An 11,133-nucleotide genomic window follows, 5' to 3' on the forward strand; every position below is an offset into this window, starting at 1 on the left:
AGTTCCACTAGCTCTAAACAGATTATAATACATCATTAACTACTCATGACACATTTTTGTTATCAATCTCTTATTTTCTAATCATTTGAATGGTAGGAAATTCCCATTATAGATGACTATCTGATATCTGCCCATTTCTTCCATTTCTTTTCCCTGTTAAAGGTTTCATTTTTAGGGGAGGGGGGTTTTCTTATTTGATGTGAGGGTCCGAGAACAGAGGATGTCGTGTGTTGTACAGATTGTAATGGATTTTGGGGCTATATATACTATATATATACAATTTTAATTGAATTGATTTGCCTTTGTGCTCTTGTGTGGACCCTGTCAGTAATCAAGGCAGTTGTAAGTTACATTCACTGGTATGAGCAGAAACATGAAACACATGAGTTATTGCTGTGTTCCTAGAAACCGCAGACCTGGAAAATTACTTTCGTGATCTTTCTGCCTTCATAACAGCCTCAATACAGTCGCAGTTCAGCAGCCGCAGACATGAAACTAAATGTGGAGGGCAGGCACATAATTACTTTAGCGCAAGGTACGCTGAGTTACAGCACAGAACGTACTAAACGTGTGGGACACAATCACATTGAACATTACTTTAACATAGACATGCACGCAAACATGCACACAGGCAGCCTCAGGATGCACATCAGCTCAGAAGAAAAGAAGAAGCTGAGGAGGTCAGAGGTAGAGAATCATGGAGAAACAGCCAGTTAGTCTGTAATGTATCATTCACAGATGGATGGAAGAAGAAAACTAAGGTATTTTTGGATCGATCTCCTAAAAAAACACCTTAGACTCAGCTCTATATGGACCCCTTTTCTGTTCTTAACCATGACGATGTATTAGTAGTTGGATAACGCTGGCTAGCAAGTTTTGTTTTTTTAAATATTGGCGGAAGAAAATGCGAGTTTCTCTCAATATGTTGAGGTGATTCCTGTCTTGCCTCCAGCTGACACCGTGACGTAATCATGACGTTGGCTGTAAAATGAGTCTACAGGCCAAAGCTGTGAGCTGAATTCTCCGATGATAGAGATGAAAAATATCAATATTGTGATACAAACTTTTCCAGCTCTTTTGGGCTACAATTAGATTTTTTTAAAGTGTATTTTGATTGAAGATTTTATCCGTATCGCCCACCACTATTAGCATAAATATCAAAGTACGGCTAAATCTAAAGACGTCGACTCTTTAATTTAGTTTCCCCCGTATCATATACATTTTGGTATTGGTAATCCAGAAAATAGGGTTAAAGATTTTGAGAAATGTCTGTACCAGATTGAATCCGACTGCCATCACCAGAGAGAAAGAGACGGAAGCAAACCGAGAGGTGAGACGGGGAAAGTGGACTGACATTTCTGTTTTGTCACCTCTATTCTGTTGCTTTTAGAAATAAAGTGGAAAGGTGGAAGAGAGGTGAGTGGGGCAGCGGCACATCGAGTCCTTACGAAGAGGAAGAGGAAGAGAAAAGACAAAAACTGAAGGAATGTAACAGCCGGGAGGTCAAAGTTGAGATTCCCGTTTTTTCAGATTCATGTGTTCGTGCATCTCCATCATAAAGAATTACTGAGTTCAGCTGGAGGTCAGTGTTGTGTAGAAACCATGTTTAGGCCAAAGGTGACTGTGGATGTTACTGAAGCTTCAATCCACGACACACTGGTTTCACTCTGCAGCCAGTGAGAGGGCACAAAGATATCAAAGTGGATTATCTTGTTAAATCCACAATTTATTATGAATTTCTGTTGTGTGGTAATGCTGGATTCCTCCCACCACCGTCCGTAATTCATCCTGATGTATTAAATTGAAGTTATAAAGCCTTTCCAGCCTCTTAACTGTTATTTATCGTCGCTTTCACTGGCTGTCCGCTGATACAGGAGGCAAAAGGACAAACGTGAAGGTGAGGAGAAAATAATAAATAAAAAAGCCTCTGGACAATACTGCCAGGAAGTGAAATCTTTGACTCATCTGTCCTTTAAGGCAATGTTTCCTAAATTATTCCTCTGAGGACCCACTTCATGAATCATGAAAAAGAGTGAATTTGTGCGTAAATGAAACATCTTAATATCTGTTTCCGTTTCATCTTTTATGATATTTACCAGCAAAAAACCAGCCGTTTAGAGGTGACGTACGTTCGGTAAAGATCAACTTTGTTTTACACATGTCGTTGGAAACGTATACACACGCTAAATACTTTATAAATGAGACCAAATAAAAGCATTTAGGCGGCGTCAGGGGACGTTCATATGTCGCGTTTTTTGCACCCTCAAACCTATTGTTGTCAATGTGGATTCAAACGTCGTGGTGTGAAGCGTTCCCAAGCACCTATTCGTCAGGTCTGAAAGAAATGGTTCAACCTTTGCATCACGCACCAGATGTCATGTGACGAGGAACGACCAATCACAGCTGGCAGACATCTTTTCTTTTTTACGTAAATATCAGTCTGAGATCGTCTCAGAAAAGATGTGATTCGGTATCAGTCTACAATAGATACATGGAGGAGAAGTTCATCGTTGTAGTGCAGGACTACAGACTATGTTATTCATTCTGCTTATCGGTTCTGTTCCTTATCGATACTCTTATCGGTTCTTTTTGATTATTTTGTGAGAAAAAACAATAATTAAGAAAATAATCCACATTTCTTTATTATTCTTGTATGTAAACAAATATTTCTTGAGCAGCAACACAAGAAGTTCTAAAATCTTTAAACTACATTCTCATCTAATCAATGATCTCAGTGATCATCTCTCATTGATGATCCTGTTCTTCTGATCAAACTCCGTATGACATCACTAACGTATGACATCACTAACGTATGACATGTTGTGATGAACTTACTTGTGAGGGTTTTATTGTGTTTGAGACGACCAGAGTTCTCAGCGTCTACTGGAGTCAAACGTAGCCTCACTTTGGATCCATTTCTCGTACAATTATTTAGAACACGAACCTTCGTGTGGCTCAAACGTGCACTGCAGATATTTAATAAAAGACTATGGAGGAAAATTCTGCACGTTTATTTGACGACCCAAATAAAATCTCCTGCAACCCACCAGTGGGTCCCGACCCAGTCTTTGGTGCTATATGTTATTCTCACAATCAATAAGAAGTAATGAGTACTTTTCTGGGTTTAGAACAGTAACTTCTGCTCTAAAGATTGTGGTCTTGTCCCCATAATCTGAACCTGAATAAAGACGTCTGATCCACAAGCGTTTCCATTCATATTGCTGGTATGAGTGTGAGTTAATTAGCTCTTTTATCTAGACAGGACATCCAGATCCAGACTGCGTTCTAATGCCACTTACAGATGAAGTGGTAGCGGCCGCTCTGTTCTTTACATCCTGCGAGAAGTCGTAGCTCCATGTTGGTTTGTTGCGCTGCGTTTTCTACCAGAAAGGAAACGAGTCAACAGTAGAGGAGAATGACCTGAGATCTATTCAGCTCCGCACACATCGTTCCACCCTTTAGTACCCGAAGCACTCGGCTCATCAAGGTTCTGTAAAGTCGCTCTGGATCAGAGAATCTGACAAACGTATGATCGACCCCCACGAGTAAAACCCTCCCAACCCCCCCAATAATCTCGGGCTATCGGACTATCGTCATGAATAATTCATCTCCACTTAATGAAGAGAATTAGGAGTGTTGAAGGGAAAGAAGTCATTTGATCTGGTTCAGTGGACACAGAAGCATTTAGTCAGATATCAATTCACTTTCTGACCTCAAACCTTTCTTGTGATGTAGATGTAGATGTAATGTATCGACTTAAAACATGATTCTACCTCTTTTCACTCTATTGTTAAGAAAAGGAGTCGGCCCCACGATGTAAATGTGATTCAGAGTTTTTCCGAGAAACGTTTGTTTCTGTTTGTTGTTTTATTCTCTGTGTTTTTATCTCTTCAAATCACTTCTTAAAACACATTTTTACAGACTGGCTTTTATGTGATGTCGTCACTTTTGTGTTTTATTTGTATTTGTTGATTTTACTAAATTTACTTCATTTTATATATTTCTTAGTTTATTTTTATCGTATCGACTCACTGAGCTTTCTCTTGTTGTTTTTATTGCCTCGCTTTTGCTGCTTTGCACTGTAAACTCTGTTTTTAAAGGTGCTATATAAATAAAGTTATTATTATTATTATTATTATTCATACTTATGAGAATAAACATGTTTTCCATCCTGTTCTGATGGGCTGATGATGCTTCGTATGTTCTGCCATGTCGCCAAAACTTCAGCCTGACTTCATCACTAACATGCAGAGTCGTGTAGAAGCAGCTGAAGGACGAGCGCCTACGTTAAATAATGAAGTATTGGTGGTTTGAGATTTTGCAGAGAACTCCCGTTTCCCACCAGCCATCCTTCTGGTCTGCGGCCGGTGGGACAGTAAAGGGAAAATCTCAGTGTTTTTTTCAATATGCTGCAATTTTCAGGACGGCTGACCCGCGACACCGCTGCAGTCCGTCTCTTTTAACGGCATGTCACACGGTTCCAGAAAAGAGAGAGAGAGCTGCTCTCAGGGAACAGAGTTCTACTGACAGCCTTTGAGGGCCCGAGGCCTCCGTGAGGAAGACTGTGGTGAGGAAGCAGAGTGGAGCTGCAGATTGTCAAAGGGGCCGTGTGATCCAGAGAGTGTTTACGACGCTCATTTCATGACCAAACACAGACTCCACAGCGTCTGAGAGACTCAAACCAAACCACACAGGTTCAGGTAGAAGACTTTAAAACAACCAGAGCTTCTCTCAAGTGGAAAGTAACTAAGTACATTTACTTACTTGAGTGTTTTCATTTGATACTACTTGATGCTTCTACTTCAATACAACAATTAACAATTGTTCGATACCTTTATTTACTTATTAGTATTAGTAGTGGTGTAACGGACCGGTGTAGATCTGATCCGTACTGATCCCACTCACGGTTCTTCACACATAAGAACCTCAGATTCATTTCAGTTTAGCATTAACCATCAGAGTGTAAATAAAGTTTTAGTGACTCAGTAGAACATGTGTTTCTAGTCTCTGATCTCTGATCATGTTTCATTGTAAACAACCAATCAGTGTTTAAAGCAACAGGAGGAGAGCTAGTAACGTTAGCAGCACCGCTAACGGCTAACCAACAGGAGGTTCACTTCAGTTACATTATGATGCCTTCAGGCTCTGCTCAGTAAACATGAGTACTGGCTGAAGGTACATTATAACGTTATCATGATGTGTTCACATGTCATCTGTAAAATGTAGTTTTGGTGATAAACTTGAATAAATCCAGTAGTTTGAAGGAGATGTTTTAATATAAATAGATATTAGAGATGAATTATGAGCTGTTTAGCTTCCTAACACGAGCTCTAAACACATTATTATACATCATTAAAACTACTAAAGACAAGATTTATATAATCAAACAAAACAACAGTGGGATCTGTATCTGTTCATATGGATCATCAATGATCATCAATTAGTATCAGCAGCAAAAAAACGTGATCAGAGATCTAAAAGTTATATTTGCTCCCTCATTTTATTTTGTGCTGATCCGGTCTGTGAGTTTTATGATCCGTTGCACCGCTAGTTATTACATAAAATCAGCTCCTTCCACGTGATTTACTTTCCCCAACACATCCTGATGAGCTGCTGGTTGATCTGGTCATCAGTGGATTCATTCAGAACGTACGAAGAGCAAATCATCAACATCTTCACACCGGCACGTGACTTTGCGCTGCACTATTTTTTGCTGACTTGAGCTTCCTCATTATGTAATTCTATTTATTTATTTGTTTGTTTTGTAATGCCTCTGCGACAGCTGTGTCCGGAGGGATTATGTTTCTGAGGAACGCCAGGAGGGACTTTCTTCCATCAGGACTCAAGGATCCAATTCAATACAGTTTTATTTGTACGGCCCAATATCACAAATACAACACATGACTTGGAAACCCTTTTAAAGGGAAAAAGAAGGAAGAGCAACAGAGATCATCACCTGATGTCGAGTTCTTAAATGTAAAGATGTCGGTCACATCGCCCAGAAAATAAAAACTAAAATGCACTTGTTACTGTTTTTCAACTACATTTGGTTGTGACAATAAACTCTCCCTGACTCCTTGAATAAAAATAGAAGATTAGGAAGATGGTCACTGTGACCTCAGGAACTATTTGAATACATATTCTACATCAGAACATCCGTTGACGGCCCGACCGCACACAGCAGATCATTTGTATTTCAACATATTTCAGCACTAAATGACCACGAAGCCGGATCTCCTCTCACATTCCTGGCGGAGTCATTAATCGATTGATACGAGAGCCGATCAGCTCGCCACCGATCCCGACCTTTAAAAGGAGTAAAACTTAACAAACGGACACGTTACATCCCAGACTGCTCTGGTGAATCCAGGGTCAGGTGTCGGTGACGACACGTTTAGGTCACATCCTCGTCACCCGTTCTAATCACCAGCACCAACAATGGCCGCCGCAGTTCTCTCCCTTACGGCCCAAAAATCAATAGTCGCTCATCTGCATTGATCATCGCTTTTTTGTGCTCCAGAATTAAAGCTGCATAGACGTGAGCTCGGTGACAATGAGTCGTAAAAAGAGGGTGTGAACACACACACACACACACACACACACACACACACACACACACGAGTTGTTCTTGTACGTGAAAGGTCTGGTGTGGTTGTCCGGGAGACGGAGAGCGCCGCTGCATTGATCTCTGAGGAGCAGTGATCAAAAGGAGCTGGTCTTTTGATAAGGATATTAATTATACTCAGGCATGGCTATGCTAATGAGTACAACACAAGAAAACACTGCAACTCTCATCAAATGGAACGGCCTAATGAGTCTGCAAAGATCACCAGATGCATATAAAACAGCTGATGTGCTTTGTTATGTACGATAGAGAGCATTTTAAAAGAGCAATATAACCAGTTTTTTATTGCTCAAACAAATATACGATAAAAGTGAAGCCAAAGCCAAAGCTGCATTCTCTCTAGTGTCCACCAGGGGGCGACTCCTCTGGTTGTATAGAAGTCTATGAGAAAATGACTCTACTTCTCTCTTGATTTATTACCTCAGTAAACATTGTAAACATGAGTTTATGGTCTCAATCTCTAGTTTCAAGTCTTCTTCAATACAGCATGATGTTCATTTAGTACATTATGGTCCATTTAGAGTCAAACAGACCATAAAGCAGGGGATGCTTTAGGGCGGGGCTACACGGTGATTGACAGGTCTCTACCAGAGACGTATACGGCGTCTCTACGTCACTCCTCCTCAGTCCAGATATGGTCACTTCCTGTTTATTGGTTGCCAAAAAAACAACATGGCGACGGTCGTAATCCAAGATGGTGGCGGCGAAATTGCCGAACTCGAGGCTTAAAAACATCAGTCCACAAACCAATAGGTGGTGTCACGATGACTACGTCCACTTCTTATATACAGTCAACAGTAACAGAGAAAAGTACTGTGGTCAGCACTAATGGGCATTAACAATCAACACAGAGGCCTTTTACAAACGGGAATTCATCGTTAAATGGACTAAAAACAAGCAATTTGTTCCCTTCTGTTAATTACACAACACTCCACCATTTATCTTTATGGAGAAAATGAGTTCCTCAAGTGGTGCAGATACAGGTAGAGAAGTATAATGTCCAAACATAATCCGTATAATATGTAGAGTTACAGCTCTTGAATGTTTTTAAATTGCCTTCGTCTGTTTTTTTAAAGATAGTGTCCCGAACATTTCTTCTTCTGCGTGTAGAGGTTCAGTAGCTTTAGACTCACGACCATTTAAATCTAAGCCATTAAAGCAATTTGGTTCCAGTGCTAAACGTAAAGAACAAAACATCCTCTAAACAGATGATGATGAATTAACATAATGAATGAAAGTCTTGTTAGTAACCATTACAAACGTTAAGTGCTGGACTGGGATTAACAATCCAGCCCCGTTTACTTCCATTGTTTTCTTCTGTGTGAATAAAGACGTGAAGTCTGGATGCACCAGCAGTTTATAATACAGGTTCAACCGAATATAACAAACGCTCAAAGTTATTATCACTCAAAAGGTCAAAATCAATTTGTTTAACAACCTGGGGAACAAAATCCCTCGCAGGTCCTCTTGCCTAAATGTGTCTGATTGAACTAAGCCTCAGAACTCAGCCTCTCTGCCCCTCATCTGGCGGATTGTGAGCTAAGCTTTTTAGCTCTGCAATAGAGCGAGTCCAGGGCTCTGAGGACAGGAAGTGTTGCTCGCTAACCTGCACGGGTGGTTGAACCTCTTTGTGTCCAGTCGGAGGATTTTAGACTCCTCGTTTGGATCAAAATATGACCCTTGCAATTTAGTCTTTAACTGCAATAAATAGATATATCTCCATCCCTAAATATTCTTCTCTCTTCTCAGCTGCTGTTGTCATTAAAGCCACTTCCACTTCCTGGAAAAAACTGAGGAGAGCTGCACTTCAAAAAGCTCCTCACCTGGTAACCAAAGCTGCATGAAAGTCATGTAGGTCTGGATGATACGGAGAAAATCTAACGTCACAATATTTTTCACCAAATAACTTGATATTGATGTTGCGGCGATGTTGTTCGGTTGACAGTTGTTGCTTTCACAAAAATATTCAGATTTTTGATAAATAATAGTCAGAATTTGAGATGTTTTGAACCCATTTATTCCTTCCTGACACCTATTCCGAAACGTGGACTTGCGTATCGGCCAATTCCGAGCACCGATCCAATATCAGTGTGTTAAAAACCAAAAAAGTTCATCGGGTCATAATTCATCTCTAATATCTATTTTATATTGCCGTGAAAACATCTCCTTCAAACAACTGGATTTATTCAAGTTTATCGCCAAAAACTACATTTTACAAGATTACATTTGAACACATCATGATGAGGTCATAGTTTACTTTCAGCCAGTACTCATTGTTAGGAAACGGAGCTTGAACACATCAAATGTAACTGAAGTGAACCTCCGTTAACGTTAGCTGTTGCTGCTAACAGCTAACGCTAACTGGCTCTCCTCCTGCTGATTTCAACACAGACTTGTTGTTCTCAGTGAGTACTGGTTTGCACATGCTCAGTAGCGATCGGGCAGGATGTATAGATCAGGTAGAAACATGTGTTGTTGTTGTTCCCGTGTCGAGTAAATGAGCTGATAAATGATATATGACTAAGTGGGCGAATAACAGAACAGATAGAACAGTCTGGTAAGTTCAGAAAATGACATGACTTTACTGTAATGCAGCCTTTACCAGGAAAACACAATTCTGCCATATTACGATATCCAAAATTCTAAGACAATATCTGGTCTCATATCACGATATCGAAATAATATCGATAAATTGCCAAACCTGTGTGTGTGGCACAGATACACCCTTGTTGCCGTGTGTCATAGTGCTAAAGTGTGTGCCGTTAACACACAATCTGACACACACACACACTCACGCACACACACAAAAGTTTAACAGAAACACCTAAAATCTAAAGCTCACAAGTTAGCAGTAAACTGATGATCTGAGTATCTCCACAGAGCAGCACACTAAACATCTAGACAGGAAGAGAAGGAGTTAAGGAAGCCATCGTCTGTGTGAAGTGGCCTTCATGTCATTCATGGAGTTAAACATCGATGGTGAATCTGAAAATCACATCCACTTAGAAGACCCTGTGAAACACGCTCACGTCATCTCAAGGAAAAGCCGGAACACACAAATGCAAACACATCAATATCAAGACAAATATTGCCTGTGTGTGTGTGTGTGTGTGTGTGTGACGTAAACCTAGAGCAGAGAGCAGAATGTCAGGCAGGTTTACATTAGTCAGCAGATGCAGCGGGCCACATCATCCGTCACTCTGACACCCACTTCTGAGCCCCTGCTTTATTGATGAGGCCAAGCTCAACAACTACCCCCCTCTTTATACACACACACACACACACACACACACACACACACACACACACACACACACACACACACACACACACACACACACACACACACGCCTTCTCCATAATCTGTACTGTAAACGCAACAGGAGGCCGGTTTGGGCGTCTCAGGTCACGCCGGCGAGCAGAGAAAGCTGCTGCATGTTCACAGATTTAACAGACAGACAAACAAACAAACAACGGGGTCGGTTCCAGATTCAAACATCTGCTCGACACCAGAATGTTCTGGGCGGGTTTTTATGAACGTCAGGGTGCCAAGTGTGTCACAGCTACGAGCTCGGGAGCCGTTTAACGGCCTCCGAGACTCTGACATTTAGCAGGATGCTGCAATTTGTCAGCCGCTCGGTCTGACTCACACAACAGGGGACATGAAAAACATTAGGGCCCTAATACTGCTGCATCACAGCACTGTGTGTGTGTGTGTGTGTGTGTGTGTGTGTGAAATCAATGATATGCGTGTGTGGTTCCCTTCACTGCCATCAAACGACCGGGGGAAACGTATGATGACATCAAAATGAAGAAAAACTAATGAATTCATCCTCATGTTCATCTAAAATACAATCAAAGCCAATTCCTCATTTTCTCATAGACTTCTATACGACCAGAGGAGTCGCCCCTTGGTGGACATTAGAGAGAATGCAGCTTTAACACTTGAAGCTTTGGCTTCACTTTCCAGAACCAGAGGAGCCGCCTGGTTAAAACAGATCAGAGATGCTGTTTTGCCCTCTTTGACTACATTACATTTAAATATTCCAAGTTTGATACGAGTCATGTTAACAGTTTATTTAATTCCGAATTAGGTCTTACTCCAATTGGAGCATTTTCTGATTAAAACCTGTGTGATATACCGATAAAATTCAGGTTTTAGGAGCTTTCTTTGGACATGTGTAAAGCAAATTCAGAATATGCGTCTCAATAGGTTCTTTACTGCAATATGCAACACACGGCCTCTTTCCTCAGCTCTGTGCGTTGTACAGTAGTTGTACACAAACTAGCCAACAGTTAGTAAAGCTGGAGTAGAGATGATGTCCAGAAGAGAAGAAGGAGAAACACTCCTACTGTTGGATATCAACAGGTTTCTGGATATGCATAATGCATATCCAGAATGAAAGAGGGAGGCTGAGTTCACACAGTCCAACAAGTCCTCCACCGGTTACGTTAATCGCATGTTAACAGGGGTATTAGTGGAATATTTATTTTCATTCAGAACTTTA

General features: G+C 40.8%; 1 protein-coding gene across 1 annotated transcript in view; it reads right to left on the bottom strand.

The window, feature by feature from the left end:
- kcnd3 (potassium voltage-gated channel, Shal-related subfamily, member 3) overlaps positions 1-11,133 on the bottom strand; it is a 116,209-nt gene that overhangs the window by 103,056 nt on the left and 2,020 nt on the right. The gene's annotated exons all lie outside the window — the stretch shown is intronic.

The sequence above is a fragment of the Anarhichas minor genome, unplaced genomic scaffold (assembly GCF_050575085.1).
Source record: "Anarhichas minor isolate MPS153535 unplaced genomic scaffold, ASM5057508v1 ptg000003l, whole genome shotgun sequence".
Classification (NCBI taxonomy): Eukaryota; Metazoa; Chordata; class Actinopteri; order Perciformes; family Anarhichadidae; genus Anarhichas; species Anarhichas minor.